Source organism: Vicia villosa, unplaced genomic scaffold (assembly GCF_029867415.1).
Source record: "Vicia villosa cultivar HV-30 ecotype Madison, WI unplaced genomic scaffold, Vvil1.0 ctg.001603F_1_1, whole genome shotgun sequence".
Lineage (NCBI taxonomy): Eukaryota > Viridiplantae > Streptophyta > Magnoliopsida > Fabales > Fabaceae > Vicia > Vicia villosa.
In genome coordinates, this window is record NW_026705672.1 from 58060 (window position 1) to 75548 (window position 17489).

Below are 17489 nucleotides of genomic sequence, written 5' to 3' on the forward strand. Positions count from 1 at the left end.
TAAGTATTTTTTATACAAACAATCTTTTAAAGAAAATTAAAAGAAATAGTTAGAAAAAAAAACTAAGTAATTGGGCCAGAGGTGTTGAAAAATAAATTGGAGGGTATGCAGCCCAAAACTAATAAAGCTGAAAGAATAATAAAAAAAAATAAAAAAGGAATGGGCAGGACCGGGTCGGGTCAGGTGGACCCGGATCCGCCCATGTTTCTTAATGTTAGCTGGGTTTTCTGTAAACCTAAGTTAACAGAGGCAGCGCCTCTTTTCTTTCCCTCTCTCAATCTCACGATAATTCTCTATGGAAAAGAGAAGAACAACAACAATCAAAACTCAACTCACTCTCTCGGTTTCTTCATCTCTCTCGCGGTGCTCTTCTTACGGCAACAAAACTCAGTTCCTCTTTTGATCTCTCTTCACTCGCTCACGATGACCTTCAATGGAAGAGCACAAAGTTCTTCCCCTCAATCACTCTTTCTGTTCTCGGTGTTCATCTCTCTTCTTTCTATTTCGAATTTGCTTGCGGTGAATGACCACAACATAAGCTCTCAATTCTGCTCAGTCGCTCTCGGTTTCGTGACGAACAACCACAACAACTGAAACCTTCTACCGACCTTGACTCACGGCGGCCGCGGGAGGACGATCCAGGTATGTCCTTCTTTAACCCAACTTTCAATTGAAGTAGAAACATGAATTTATTCGTCTAAACCGCAGACTAATCATCACAGTTATTTATTTTCAGACTCAAGCATATGCAAGAACCTAAAACTATCAAACTTTTAAATGGTTGTGTGTGATTTTCTTATGATGAACCAAATTGAAATATTGGAGTTAATTCTGGTGTATTAAGCTTAGTTTATAGAGAATATTTAGCATAATTTTCTCTGTATTTTCAGTTATAGCGAACTCAAGCTTTATATGTTTCTGGTGATTTTTGTGTTACAGGAAAACTAAAGTTTACGGTAACAGCAATATTGAGACTGAGAATGGAGATGACTTACCTATGGCGGGGAGATTTTCGCCGGATCATTGTTGAAGGTATGTATCAATTCTGTTTCTGGAAATTATGTTGTGATGCTGAATTTTTGCTTTGTTGATGTTGCTGAATTTTTTGAATTGAACTGCTTTTGAATTGTTGTTGCAGCAAGTTTGTTGATTGAAAGTGGTATGAAGATGAAAGTTGGATGATGAGGTGAAGATAAACAAATTGTAAGTTGCTATCTTTTTCCTCCTTGTGGTTTGTTGAATGGAAACCGTGTGGTTGTTGATGATGCAACCACCTTGAATTGTTGTTACTAACAATTTTTTGGAATTGTTGTTGTAGGCTCTTTGATGAAGGTGATGCCATAACACCTCTTTGGATATTAGGGAGGCTTGAAGATGGACTTCAAGTTGGAAGCTTGAAGATGAAGATCTTCAAGTGAGGTATGAAGAACTACCTCTCCCTTCTTTGTAACTATGGAACTTTGTAACTTTGGAAAAAAAGAGAGAAGTGAGAAAGCTAGTAGTATAGTAGCTTTGGTGTGTCTAACTTCAAAGAAATCACTTCTTATTTATAGGCAAAATTTAGGGATGTGTTAGGAATTAAGAAACTTGATTGGAATGTTATGGTCATTGCAAGAATAAGAATATATTCTTCATCATTGCAAGAATAAGAATATATTCTTCATCATTGCAAGAATAAGAATAAGAATAAGAATATATTCCTTATGTCATTATGCAAAGATATTCTCATGATATAAGCCATGTGTGTAAATTTTTATGTCATTTTATGATATCTCTAAGTTGCATAATTTTATGACATAAAAATCTCTCTTTGACATTCTTTGACTTTTGCTAATTTCACCCCTCTTATGTTTTCTTTTTCATGTGACATGAGGACCTTTGAAGAAAGAATGAAGAAATTTGAACTTGAAGAATGAAGACTTTGAAGAATGAAGAATTCAAGAAAGTCTTTGAAGTTTTTTTTCTTTTTTCTTGTAATTCATTCCAACTTGAAAATGTATGAACTTTGTATTCTTGAAATGATGTAATTCTTGAACTTTAGATAAAGTTCCTTTTGTAATCCATGTGTAACTTAGAACTTGTTTTATGTAAAAGAATTCCATTTGGAAATATTCTTTTAGAATCTTGAATGAAATTGTATGGAACTTGAATATTTCTTGAATGAATTTCAAATGCAATTTTCTATGTCTTGAATCAATTCTTGAATTCCTTTGAATGATCCTTTTTCAAAAGTAAATGGTGGAATATTCTTGAAGTAGTGAAGTTTGTTCTTGCACCAATGAACTTCTAATTCTTGAATTTATGGTTATAAACCATACTTGAAATAATCTTTCAACAAATGGACTAAAAGATATTTCTTGCAATTTCCATGAATTGTTTCAAACTTGTATCATCTTTCAAATAATCCATAAGAAACAATTTTCTTGACCATGATGAATCCATAAGCCAAGAGTCGCGAAATAAATTCCAAACAAATCTCTTGAATCACACAAATGGCAATGGCGCATAAAAACTGGAAAACCGCCATGAACACGAAATTATCTTGCAAAGAATGAGTGATTGAATGAAGAATCCTAATTTGGTCGATTCAAAGCCTTTGAGCTTATTGAAGTGAATCTTTGAGGACCAAATGGTGACTGTGGATCTTGAATTGAGATACAATTTCCATTGGATATTGTCATAGGGATTATTTGAAAATGATTGAGGTCTTTGATTGACTCCCTGGGGATTTTTAGGGCTTCCCAAATGTGATCCCTGATTTCAGTCCCTGATAGTTCAAAATCCTGATCTGAGGATTTGTCTGATCAATCTTTGTGTAGGAGATGTTTTGAGCTAATGGATTATGTAAAAATGATGCACTTGGGGTCTTGAGGTCATGTCCCAAGCCATTAGATCAAATTCTGAGCAAAAGTCAGGAGTATGCTATCTTCAGTCAAAACCCTAACTTGGTTGATTCAGAGCCTTTGAGCTTGTTGAAATGAATCTCTGAGGACCAAATGTTGATTGTTGATGAAGATGATTCATTTGAGATGAAGGGAGAACAAAGCCCTAATTGATCATTACTTGTACTGATGAGTGATTTCTTGACCAAATCCTGCTGAGTCACAAGTAACAAACACAAGCTATGCAGTTTGTTAGAGATGCAAATGATGCATATGCAGATGATATGAGGTGGTATCTTAGGTCAAAAATTGGGGTATGACAGTATAAAGAAGTGAAGAGAATCTTCAGAAGCAAACACAAGAAGCAAAACCATAAGAAGTGTTATTCTGTAAAAAGAATAAGCTCATGGAAACTGAAGCAAGCTGAGTGCTGTCAGGCTTCAGATATCAGAAGCAAGAAAGAAGAATGAATCAGAAGCACTGATAATAGAATTTGATTAATATTTGTCTATTTGCTCTGACAAAATTCTATTTGCTCCGATACACTATTTTAGCCTATATGGCTCTGATATATATGGCTCTGATACATATCATGTGTTCTAATACACATTTTATATTTTGACTCGTTCATGCTGACTTTTGTCGTTTAGTTTTTGTTCTGTAACATTTCAGGATGTAGAGATGCTCTGATGATGCTCTGGTACATTCAACAATGTTCTGATACAAATCTAGCATGAAGTGATGTTGGTAGAAATTCAAGCTCTGAAGCTATCCGAGGGAAGCAGAAATCAGAAGCTGTGAATGTTCTAAAGATCCAGAAAACTCAAGTTCTTAAGCTGTCCTAAAGGGAAGCAGAAATCAGAAGCTGTGAATGTTCTGAAGATCAAAGAAATTCAAGTTCTGAAGCTGTCCTAAATGGAAGCAGAAATCAGAAGCTGTGAATGTTCTGAAGATCAAAGAAATTCAAGTTCTGAAGTTGTCCTAGATGGAAGCAGGAATCAGAAGCTATGAGTGTTCTAAGGATCTAAAGAAATTCTAGTTCTGAAGCTGTCCAATGGAAGCAGAAGTCAGAAGCTATGAATTCTCTGAAGACAGAAGCTTATGTGATCGTCTCTACCGAAATAATCAGGGAAGTCTTTTATTAAAGTTCTTCGAGTATTTATTTCAGGGGGAGATTATTTATCTCAGGGGGAGATTGTTAATCTCAGGGGGAGACATATTCATATGCTTATGCTATAGCTGTGTAATTTGTCTTTTGCCGTCTGCTCTTTCTGATCGCAAATTCATATCATTTATATATGTTTTTGTCATCATCAAAAAGGGGGAGATTGTTAGAACAAGATTTGTTCTGATCAATTATCTTAGTTTTGATGATAACAATAATATGAATTTTGCTTAAGATAATATGGTACTCTAATCCAATGCAATTTCCTTTTCAGGAAATATATAAAGAGTATGCATAAATCAGCGCTCAGAAGCTTTGTCTCAAAGGGTTCAACATGCAACATCAGAACATGGTCTGGCAAGACATCAGAAGATGGTCGAAGCAGAATCAGAACATGGGTCTATGGAAGCATCAGAAGAACATGAGATCAGAAGCACTGAAGTTCTAATGGTATCACGCACAGAAGCACTTCAAGGTCAGAAGATCAGAAGATGCTATGCACCAAGCTGTTTGACTCTGATGATATTCAAACGTTGTATTCACAAACATCAGATCAGAAGGAAGTACACGTGGCAAGCTACGCTGACTGACAAAAGGAACGTTAAAAGCTATTATAGGCAACGTCAGTAGACACAGCGTGAACAAGGCTCGAGGTAGTTGACAAAAGCGTATAACATTAAATGCGATGCTGTACGGAACACGCAAAGCATTAAATGCACTCAACGGTCATCTTCTCCAACGCCTATAAATATGAAGTTCTGATGAGAAGCAAGGTTAACGACTCTGAACAAGATTATTCAAAAAGACTTGCTGAAACGCTGTTAAACTAAAAAGCTCAGAATCTTCATCTTCATCAAAGCTCACTACATTGCTGTTGTAATATATTAGTGAGATTAAGCTTAAACGTTAAGAGAAATATCACAGTTTGTGATTATAGCTTTTAAGAAGCAATTGTAATACTCTTAGAATTGATTACATTAAGTTGTAAGGAACTAGAGTGATCGTGTGGATCAGAATACTCTAGGAAGTCTTAGAGGTTATCTAAGCAGGTTGTAACTAGAGTGATCGTGTGGATCAGAATACTCTAGAAAAGTCTTAGAGGGTATCTAAGCAGTTGTTCCTGGAGTGATCAGTGTGTGATCAGAAGACTCTGGAAGACTTAGTTGCTGACTAAGTGGAAAACCATTGTAATCCGTGCGATTAGTGGATTAAATCCTCAGTTGAGGTAAATCATCTCTGCGGGGGTGGACTGGAGTAGTTTAGTTAACAACGAACCAGGATAAAAATAACTGTGCAATTTATTTTTATCTGTCAAGTTTTTAAAGCTACACTTATTCAAACCCCCCCTTTCTAAGTGTTTTTCTATCCTTCAGTATTAACATGCTTCTGGATTCCCCGTACATGGGTATGGGTCTGTATATTATTTTGTGTAATTGAGGACAGCTTCCGAGAGCATAAAGGCATGTATACCCAGAAGACCTGACCTCGAGGGTCGCGCCCGACAGGAGGCAAGCAAGTAAACCCGGAATACCAATTCTAGAGGAAACTGGTACTCATGTTTGTTTGTGATTCCATTGGTTAGTTAAGGGACTTCCAATGTGGATTATATCCTTGTCGTGTTTTTTGCACTTGGCTGTGAGGATAAACCCCAGATCAATGGTGGATTCGGTTTTGTGATGCATGTACCCTGTAGAATCGAGTGAAACCATAGGATAGGAGGACTCACTAAGATTTAGTAATCTCACCCCAATCATCTTATATTTTTCAGGTGCAATTCAGAAGCGTCTGATTAGTAGCAGGTTTGAATTGAAGAACAAAAGTGGTGATGGCTCGAAGACCACGTTATATCTCATTTCCGCTGTGCAGATCCATTAAAGACACATGTTTTATAATTCTTAGTATAATTTCATACTGTATTTTATATGGATCATCTTGTAACTTTGGCTTTTGTATGTACTCAATATCAAATTTTAACGTTTCATGCATAATATACTAGTAAGTTATGTATGAGGTGTTACAGTTGGTATCAAAGCAGGTCGATTCTCGGCCGAGCCATGAGACATCACTAGCAATTCCTTTCTTCCTTGCATGTGTGCGTTGCTAGTCTGATTTAACTGATATCTCATTCTGTCGTTGAACTTGATCAACTCACCGACTGAGTGCATGACAGTAGAGTTATGGCAAATCTGCTACAAGGACTCGTAAACTTGTAACTGTTTTAAACCCAAGTAGCAAGATTTTGTTGGGTGATGGATTGATTGTAGATGGAAGCTGGATTTATTGAATAAAATAAGTAGAGGGAATGTTGGAGTTGTTAGGCTTAAGAGGAGTCTTTGACGCGAAGTAGTGAAATCCGAACTGTCGAGGTGTGGATTGGGACAACTAGAACTCCCAAGGTTTTGATTGGATGAAGTGAAACTTTCTATAAGTCTTGGTAACAGCAAAGGAAATCCATGCAGTATCTATGTAGGGGTATTGTAAGGGAAATTCTATGAACACGTCAAGTTGGAAGTTAGTAGGATTCATTACTGATGAGGGTACCAATGACGAATATGACTAGAGGACCGATGAGACGAAAGAACTCTTGGAAGTGGGGACAGAGAAGTTAGACCTTTCAGATTATGCCGGCATGGGCAGTGACTAGATAAGCAGGGAGATAGGCTCTGACTCAACTTGGTGAACCCTAGGCGGGAGTGGTTCCAAGTGAAGGGTTGGTAGGATGTGAGGATGTGGTAATCTGTATTTGGGTGGATCTTGGATATCTGACTGGTGGAAAAGGACATGTATTTCTGTTCTTTTTATTTTGTACTTAAGTTCTAGAACTACGCTAGATGAAATATGAAATGATATCTGACGAGTGAAGCCATAAAACCACGCTTGGGATTGGGTGTTCAGGTGAGTAAGAACTAGCATCTATCCGGTGTATCAGTGAGATGATCACAATTATGTTGGTTGTTTGGAACCATAGTATACCTATTTGAACTGGATTATCCTTATAATCTCTTATGCATGCCTGAGACGAATGAGTACGCCCATGGCATAAAAATCCGAGCTGGAATCTTTACTTCGTGTCTAGCTTATTTCCTTATGAATAAGTAAATCTTGATGAGTGGCACTCTCAGGTTTTAGCATCCTGAGGAGTGTGATTGGAAGGATTCGAGGAACACGACCCATTGTTCTTACTCCTCCGGCATTACCTCCCAGCACACCAGCAATCATGCCCAGAGCCTCAGAGATAGCATCATCATTTCTTCCTCCTCTTCCAACCATTGTTCTGCTTAAATCACAAACACTTCAGTCAGAACAAAAGTATCGACAAATAAATCATATTAGTCGCATACACAGGAAAGACTGACACTAAGACTCTGGTCACAACGGCCGACTATGCTCTAATATCACTATTGTAACACCCCTCTAATAACCCGCGGTAATTAACAAAATTAAATCAGAGTAAACATGCAAAGGGTGCCATAATTCAAAAATAAAAGAAAACACACGTTCGACATATGTGATGCTTTCACTAAAAATATCTGATTATAACTCATTAGATAAAAATCATGTTTTACACAGCGGAATTGAATCATCAAGTCAACATTACATCGTTAATGTACCAGACTTCAAACAAAATAAACAAATAGAGTTAAAATTGAAAACTCAAAACATCACATTCCCAGTGTTACATCTATCAGAGCATGACACCGACAAAAAACTAAATCGACTTATGAGTTAATCCTCACCAAGTCGCGCTGCTATCCTCAATCTGAAAATGACAACAAGTAAGGGTGAGTCTCATCACAGTTAACCAATGTTATTGCATTATAAATAACAATATATCATAGTTATATCATTCACCCAATCGTTTCATATTCAGACACATCATCGTCTCACATCTACAAACATCAAGTTATCACATAACATATATTAATCATGTTATAAAAATCATGCATATGTATGAAACTGACACTATGCATGTGGTACCAACATCATCAATGAGAAAACCCACCGACCGATCTATCATCATCCAGATTCGGCCCTGCCAACACAGATTCCACACAGTGGGAACGTTGCCCTTCACTAAATCCTCTCATCATTAGGATTCAGCCCTCATCAAATGACTATGAATGCATGCAAATATATATACAACATACTATCATCATCATCATACCATGAGTAGCATCATCTTATACTTATTCATCATCATCATTATATACAAGTATGTTCATACATATGAATATATATATATATATATATATATATATATATATATATATTAGCATCATTCAATAAAATCATATAACAATAACTCATACAGATTCATCAGTTCAAAAGTTACTCGTCGCCAAACTTTCAAAATCACAAAACAGCAAAATCCGCAGGTCACGGTAGCCATACGCGTACCAACAAGGCCAACATCTCACAAAACACGCACCATACGCGTATCATATGCGTATGATCAGATCCATTCATCCACACAAAACACACCATACACGTATCATCAAGGCATACATGTATCAACCAGGTACCATACGCGTATGAACAGAAGGTGCAACCTGATGCACACATGGGGAGCGTATCATACGCGTATCACCCCCTCCATACGCGTATCATACGCGATCGGGCAGCAGTTACCAAAAACCTGCAACTTACCCATTTGTCTTCCTCGCGAATTCATCTATACAGCCTGCGATTTGGGTCTCAAAACCATAAATTTTACATTCTAAACAACATAGAATTCACCCAACATCAACAGTTTATGATTCTACAATCGATTTTAATCATCACAACCCAAATCTATTCAGTTATTAGGGATTAACATGTTCAAATTCCCATCCAAATGATGAACACAAAATGTAAAAATCCAGAATATAGAATCTATTGAATCCAAACAATACTCCTAATCCACACTATTATTCATAATACTATAATAGAGATTAAATGGAGAGTCCCCCCTTACCTTAGCCAAATTCTTGATCTTTGGTCTCTTCCTCTTCAGTTCTCCTTCACGTTCTTGTGTTCCCAAAACCTTCAGTCTTTCACGTTCTTTCTTTCTTTTCCAATCCCAATTATTTTTATGAAAATAATAATAAAATTAGTAAAAGCTTTACTATGTCACACCCCCTCTTTTACTATTTTCTCGCATGGCCCAAATGCCATAAACCATTATTTTTCCATTATTTCACAAAATCCTTAATAATTCTAATTATTAATTCAATATCCCAATTAAATTAATATTAAAATTATACGGGTGTTATAACTCTCCCCCACTAAAATAGTTTTCGTCCTCGAAAACATACCTCAGATAAAGAGTTCTGGATACGAATCCTTCATCTGGCTCTCTAGCTCCCAGGTAACGTTTCCTTCAGCCGGTCCTCCCCAAACTACTCTGACTAAAGCTATTTCCTTGCCACGCAATTGCTCCAGTCTTCGGTCCTATATCCTCACAGGCAACGTCTCACCTGTTAAGCTGTCTTTCACCTATACATCGTCTACTTGGATCACATGGGACGGATCCGAAATGTATTTCCTCAATTGAGATACATGAAATACATCATGCAAATTGGCAAGCATCGGCGGCAAAGCAATACGATATGCCACTTCCCCCACTATTTCAGAAATTTGGAATGGTCTAATAAAACACGGAGTCAACTTCTTTGACTTCAATTCCCGACCAATACCTTCCATAGGAGTAACTATCATAAACACATGATCTCCCTCTTGAAACTCAAGTGTTTTCTTCCTCTTGTCATGATAACTCTTCTGACGACTCTGAGAAGCTTTCATCTTCTCTTGAACCATCTTAATCTTCTCTGTAGTCTGTTGTAAAATTTCTAGTCCAATCACAGCACTCTCACCAGATTCGTACCAACACAACGGCGTCTTACATCTCCTACCATACAAAACCTCAAACGGAGCCATACCAATACTCGAATGATAACTATTGTTGTAGGTAAACTCAATCAGAGGCAGATAACTATCCCAAGCACCTCCTTTTTCCAACACACAAGCCCTCACCAAATCCTCTAACGACTAAATCATCCTCTCGGTCTGACCATCCGTTTGCGGATGATAAGCAGAACTCAATCTCAGCTTTGTACCTAAAGCTTTCTGCAAACCTTCCCAGAACTTAGACGTAAATCTCGTAGCTCCGTCTGACACGATACTTGAAGGAATACCATGTAGACTAACTATCTTCTCAATATACAACTGAGCCAGTTTTTCCATCGGATAATCCATTCTTATCGGTATAAAATGTGTAGACTTCGTCAACCTGTCCACCACGACCCAGATAGCTTCACAATTCTAAACAGTTCTCGATAACCCAGAAACAAAATCCATCGATATGCTATCCCACTTCCACTCAGGAATAAACATCGGTTGCATAAACCCAGATGACTTCTGATGCTCAATTTTTTACTTCTGACACGTCAAACAAGAATATACAAACTCAACAATTTCTTTCTTCATTCCAGGCCACAAAATTAGCTTTTTCAAATCATGATACATCTTGGTAGCACTAGGATGAATACTTAATCCACTACGGTGTCCTTCTTCCAAAATATGCTTTTGGAGTTCAGCCACATCAGAAACACAAACTCGGTCACCAAACCTCAGTATACCATTCTCGTCAACTTTGAATTCACCACTCTTGCCTTGATTAATCAAAGTCAAATTATCGATCAATTCAACATCAGCTTTCTGACCTTCTCTAATTTCCTCAAGAATACTACTAGTTAGCTTTAGCATACCCAATTTAACACTAGTAGGAGCACCTCCACACACCAAACTCAAATCTCTGAATTGTTCGATCAAATCCAATTCCTTCACCATTAGCATAGACATATGTAAAGTCTTCCTACTCAATGCATCAGCAACTACGTTTGCCTTACCCGGATGGTAATTCAAACCAAAATCATAATCTTTGAGGAATTCTAGCCACCTTCTCTGCCTCATATTCAGCTCTTTATGATCAAAGAGATACTTCAGACTCTTATGATCACTGGACACCCCAAACCTCGAACCATACAAATAATGTCGCCACAACTTCGAAACAAAAACCACAGCTGCCAACTCTAAATCATGAGTCGGATAATTCCTTTCATGCACTTTGAGTTGTCTTGACGCATAAGCTACCACTTGTTGATTGTGCATCAACACACCACCTAAACCCATTGTCGCGGGGAAAAATCGTTGTCTTTTTTTGGGATGAGACACCTGATGCCTTCTTTGGGCTCGAGTGCTCAAAAAAATGATTTTTCTTTTGTACGGACCAAACTTTTTATTGTTTCCAAAAGAGGAAAAGGAAAAAAGTTGCAATAACCTTAAAAGTGGGGGAGAGATCTTGGGTAAGAGGGTTGGTTATACGAAGGGAAGGTATTAGCACCCAACGTATCTATAGTACTCTATAGGTTTCTTTGTTTTATTTATTCCATTCTTGTTATGGTGGAGGTTCTTGTGAGAAAGAGGTGGGACCTAAGGTGTTTGTTTGATTATGCTCGCAAAGATCATCGCGATCCTCTGCATACATATCCCTTAGAGGGAATCAGAGCATCTGTAGCTCGGGGTCTACGGGTGCTAAGGTTTGAATGTTTTTGTGTTTTGTTTTGCTCGCCAAGGATCGACCTTGTGCCTACGTATTCTCAAAGGGATGTTGAGAAAGTCAGAGCAATCGTAGTTCCCACTTATGCTAGTGGAAGCAAAGGAAAATAGACAAATGTCGTCTAAATGCTAGATGTATCTAATCTATATCATCACATACATCTGTTTGATTTTGTTTGAAAATCTTTTCATTATAAGCCCGGGGCCATGCCACTTAGGGTGCTTAGAATGATAAAGATGTTTTTGTTGTTTAACCAGCCTTGTGGCAAAAACTTTTAATGAAGTCAGCCTTGTGACAAAAAGTTTTAATTAATCAGCCAGCCTCGTGGCAAAAGTTTCAATGAAGTCAGCCTTGTGACAAAAACTTTGATTAATCAGCCAGTATGGTGGCAAAACGGTTTGATTGATTAGCCAGCCTTGTGGCAAAAAGAAATTTGATTGATTAGCCAGCCTTGTGGCAAAAAAGTTTGATTGATTGATTGTTTGTGATGATATATAAGAGATACTCCTAGTATAGAGATGAAAAATGTCTAATCTCCTAGGGTATTTGATTTGGATATTGGGGATGCTTATAAGAAGCCCGTGGGTCCTTGTACGAAGCCCAAGAGGAGGCTATCCGAGGGTCCTTGCATTGTAAGCCCAAGAGGAGGCTATGGGAGGGACAATCCAGGGTCCTTGCATTGTAAGCCCAAGAGGAGGCTATGGGAGGGTCACTCGTTTGTACAAAGCCCAAGGGGAGGCATGGTATAGTTGGTCTGAGCTCTTAGAGCGATTTCACCGGGAAACCATACTCTATGTCCTAACCTAAACTAGTGGAGATTCTTTGCACGAAGCCCAATAGGAGGCTATGGGGAACCTAGTGTTATACTAAGTTGAACAAGCACACATATCACACATATGAACAAACATGAACAAGTATGAACAAACATGAACAGGTATGAACAATTATATATATATGACAAAGTGTGTGTATATAATGGAGTTTATGAAGGAAATATACCTGTAAGCATGATCCATTTGTATACACAGGGGCTCGGGACTCACACTCGGGGAGAGGTCCACTTGAGTTTATTCACAGCTATGTAAACAGGTATTTACAAAGGGGCTTGGGACTTATACCTACATGGAGGCCCATGGTATTTTTGGGAAGATTTAAAGAAAAACCTTCATTTTTGGTTTGTTATTCAAAGTTAAAAATCAAACTGATCGAGATATGTACAAAACAGTGTGTGTACAGGAATGGGTATGTACAAAAGGGGCTTGGGACTTATACCTACGTGGAGGCCCGTGTTTTATTCACAAAACATGGTTGACTGTTTTATTTACAGACGCGAGGTTTCGCTTTTGAAAGATTGTTTGAAGATTGTTTTGAAAAGTATTGTTTTGAAAGAGTTTTCTGTACAAAGAAAAACTGTAAAAAGGAAAAAGAGTGGGTCTTATACTCTCTAATATTCGAGAGGCCCCCACATCGTTTTGAAAAACAATGGGTGATTTGAAAGTGAATTGATTACTGTTGTGAAAACAGTTGATTGAGTTTTAGGCTTACCTCGAAGAATGAGAAAATTGGATTTCTGAGTTTGAGGTGTTACCGTGATCTTCAGATGTTAGGCATCCACACCAGCAGAAAAAATATCGAATAAGCTCACAGCTTTCAGCATTCCATGATCATCCAGTAATTGTTTATAGATTACTACAGCAAATGGAAGACCAAACAAACAGACAAATCCAAAAGACAACAGAGAAATAATCTCGAAGTCTTGGATAAAGTGAGAAAATTCAAGTAAAATGTGCAACAGTAATCAAATATAAATTCAAATGATTAACTACACAGAATTATAAGAAAATATTAAATTCAAAAGAAATTAATTCTAAAAGAAGATATTTTTGTGGTCTTTCATGAAAAGAAGAAAATAATTAGAAACACAAACTTAAATATGCATCTAATATATTTTTTTGGAGTTTTTAATAAATAAAAAAAAAACACACTTATTAACATATGAAAATATTAAAAACATATTTTTTGTCATTTTTAATAAGGATTAGAAAATAAAAATAAAATCCTATATTAAATACTAAGTTTTTTTAATGCAAACAATTTTCTTAAAGAAAACTAAAAGAAATAGTTAAAAAAAACTTAATGATTGGGCCAGAGGTTAAAAAAACAGATTGGGGGTGAGAAGCCCAAAACTGAAAGCTGCATAAGAAAATAAATTAAAAAAAGGAAGGTTGGGCCGAACCGGGTCGGGTCAGTGTGACCCGGATTCGCCCAACTCTTGTAAACAAGGGAGCTGGGTTTTGAAAACCCTAAACGAAATAGAAAAAGAGAGGCAACGCTCCCTCTTGCTTTTTTTCTGAAACTTCCCTCATCTTTTATGATGTTTAACAATGGCAGCCCCCCCTCAATTTCTCAGTTTCGCTCTCTCTCGCGATTTTCTCTCAAAGGCTATCGGTTCTCCTCCAACCGATTATCTTTCTCTCTGAATCGTTCTCAGCTCTCTCTTGCTCCGTGGTCTATCTCTCTCTCACGACAAAACCAGAAGAGGGAAAAGAGAAAAACAAATACTCTCTTCTCTCTCGATCGTTCTTTCTCTGTGTTCGGAACAGCAACAAAAGCAACAATCTTAAACTCTCCCTCGGTTCACTCCCTCTTTCGCTACTGTCTCTCTCACGATAATTTCTCACTGAGCAGCGCTAACAAAGGTAGCCATGGAAGAAAAGCTTGGAGAAACTCAAATATGAACCCAGGTATCTTATTCCTCCAATTTAGTTCCTGTTTCTTCTTTGATGATAGCTCGGTAATAGCTCTTTTTTCTGTTTCAATTTTTACCTGTAGTGAATAACAACAACATCGCTTTCGGTTTCTCTTGCGCCCTCGGTTGAACAACAACAACAACCGAATCCCTCACTCTCACGGTTCTTTCTCTCTCAGTCTTGAACAAAAAAAACAACAGCAGTGTTCTTTATTTCGCTTACGATTTTCTCGGACAACAAACAACAATTTATCGCAACTTAAGGTAAAACAAATTTATTCATTCTTTATCCTTTTTGTGATGATGGATCAATCGATAGCTTACCCTCTCTGTTTCGATTTTCAGTGATGTACAAGAATATATTTACTGTAAAAATTAACAGTGATATTGACAGTGAAAGCGGAAGCGACTTACTTGCGGCGAGGAGGATTTCGCCGGTTCAATTGTTGTGGTACGTTCCTTATTCCTTCTGCTTGCTGCAAATTGTTGTTGTTTTACTGAATTTTAGCCATTACTACCTCAGAATTGCTGTCGCAACTGTTGTTGTTGTTCAAACGGTTCAGAACCGTGATGAACTGTTGATGTTGCTGAACCGTGACTCTGGACTATTGTTGATTGTATGCTGGATTTTGAACTGCTGCAGGTACAATCAACGGTAAATGGAAATATGGAGAGTGAAAGAAAAGAGGCTTACTTGTGGCGAAGATGTTGAAGATTCATCTATGGAGGCTCGAAGATGGGAGCCATCGTTGAAGGCTGCTAGCAAGCAAGGTATGAAGACTTACCTCCCTTCTTTTTTGTAACTAGAACACTCTCTTTCAATATAGATTCTCTTGGCTTGAGAATATGAGCAATAGAGAGAAGAGAGAAAGCAAGAACTTAAGTTGCTTTTTGTGTCCTTTGCTTCAAAGAGATCATTTCCTATTTATAGGCAAAGCTTAGGATGTGTTAGGAATTAGGAAACTTGATTGGAATGTTATGGTCATTGCAAGAATAGGATTATATTCTTCATCATTGCAAGAATAAGAATAAGAATATATTCTTCATCATTGCAAGAATAAGAATAAGAATAAGAATATATTCCTTATGTCATTATGCAAAGATATTCTCATGATATAAGCCATGTGTGTAAATTTTTATGTCATTTTATGATATCTCTAAGTTGCATAATTTTATGACATAAAAATCTCTCTTTGACATTCTTTGACTTTTGCTAATTTCACCCCTTTTTTGTTTCTTTTTTCATGTTGCATGAGGATCTTTGAAGAAAGAATGAAGAAATTTGAACTTGAAGAATGAAGACTTTGAAGAATGAAGAATTCAAGAAAGTCTTTGAAGTTTTTTTCTTTTTTCTTGTAATTCATTCCAACTTGAAAATGTATGAACTTTGTATTCTTGAAATGATGTAATTCTTGAACTTTAGATAAAGTTCCTTTTGTAATCCATGTGTAACTTAGAACTTGTTTTATGTAAAAGAATTCCATTTGGAAATATTCTTTTAGAATCTTGAATGAAATTGTATGGAACTTGAATATTTCTTGAATGAATTTCAAATGCAATTTTCTATGTCTCTAATCAATTCTTGAATTCCTTTGAATGATCCTTTTTCAAAAGTAAATGGTGGAATATTCTTGAAGTAGTGAAGTTTGTTCTTGCACCAATGAACTTCTAATTCTTGAATTTATGGTTTTAAACCATACTTGAAATAATCTTTCAACAAATGGACTAAAAGATATTCCTTGCAATTTCAGTGAAATTTCCATGAATTGTTTCAGACTTGTACCAATTTTCAAATAATCCATATGAATCAATTCTTCACCATAATGAATCCATAAACCAAGAGTCGCGAAATAAATTCCAAACGAATCTCTTGAATCACACAAATGGCAATGACGCATAAAAACTGGAAAACCGCCATGAACACGAAATTATCTTGCAAAGAATGAGTGATTGAATGAAGAATCCTAATTTGGTCGATTCAAAGCCTTTGAGCTTATTGAAGTGAATCTTTGAGGACCAAATGGTGACTGTGGATCTTGAATTGAGATACAATTTCTATTGGATTTTGTCATAGGGATTATTTGAGGATGATTGAAACTTTTGATTGACTTCCTGGGGATTTTTAGGGTTTACCAAATGTGATCCCTGATTTCAGTCCCTGATAGTTCAAAACCCTGATCTGAGGATTTGTCTGATCAATCTTTGTGCAGAAGATGTTATGAGCCAATGAATTAAGTCAAAATGATGCACTTGGGGTCTTGAGGTCATGTCCCAAGTCATTATGTCAATCTCTGAGCAAAAGTCAGGAGTATGCTATCTTCAGTCAAAACCCTAATCTGGTTGGTTCAGAGCCTCTGAGCCTGTTGAGATGGATTTCTGAGGACCAAATGTTGATTGTTGATGAAGATGATTCATTTGAAATGAATGGGAGAACAAAACCCTAGTTGATTGTTACTTGTACTGATGAGTGGTTTCTTGATTAAACCCTGCTGAGTCACAAGTAGCAAACACAAGCTATGCAATTTGTTAGAGATGCAAATGATGCATATGCAAATGATATGAGGTGGTATCTTAGGTCAAAAATTGGGGTATGACAGATGCCCCTATTTAAGTTTCTTCAACCTGAGACATGAAGATTGAAAATCTTCGTTTTGATAGGGTGGAAGAGACTTAAATATCAGAAGACGCGAATTTTGGACCTAAGATACCAAAATTGCGAATGATGCAAGGATATCTTTACCGAGGGAATATCAAGAACTGACTCCACTGGGGAAAAGAGATTGGGAAGGATGCCTCAATCCGTTTTTAGGAAGAGAATCCATTTTTTCGGGAAAGCAAGTGTATGCTTCACCGAAGAATGATAGCTTTGTAAAAAACTTACCAATCGACATTATCGACTATCAACACAGGGATAGACTTGTTTAATAATGCGAAGGTGAAAGGTAAGAAACTATGTTACCGACTATCAGCATGGTGATAGACTTGACAAGGTAAAAAGAGTTTCAAAGGTTTGGTTAATGTTACCGACTATCAGCATTGTGATAGACAGGTTAAATAATATAACCAGAACAAAAGGATTACCGACTACCAGCCTTG

General features: G+C 37.0%; 2 long non-coding RNA genes across 2 annotated transcripts; both read left to right on the forward strand.

The window, feature by feature from the left end:
- Nucleotides 1–254: 254 nt before the first annotated feature.
- Nucleotides 255–2152, forward strand: LOC131635969 (uncharacterized). The gene is made up of 4 exons (XR_009293917.1): nt 255–642; nt 940–1032; nt 1139–1203; nt 1319–2152. It is a non-coding gene; the product is annotated as an uncharacterized LOC131635969 (long non-coding RNA).
- Nucleotides 2153–15034: 12882 nt separating this feature from the next.
- LOC131635975 (uncharacterized) lies at nt 15035–15927 on the forward strand. The gene is made up of 2 exons (XR_009293920.1): nt 15035–15164; nt 15661–15927. It is a non-coding gene; the product is annotated as an uncharacterized LOC131635975 (long non-coding RNA).
- The last annotated feature ends 1562 nt before the right edge of the window (nt 15928–17489 follow it).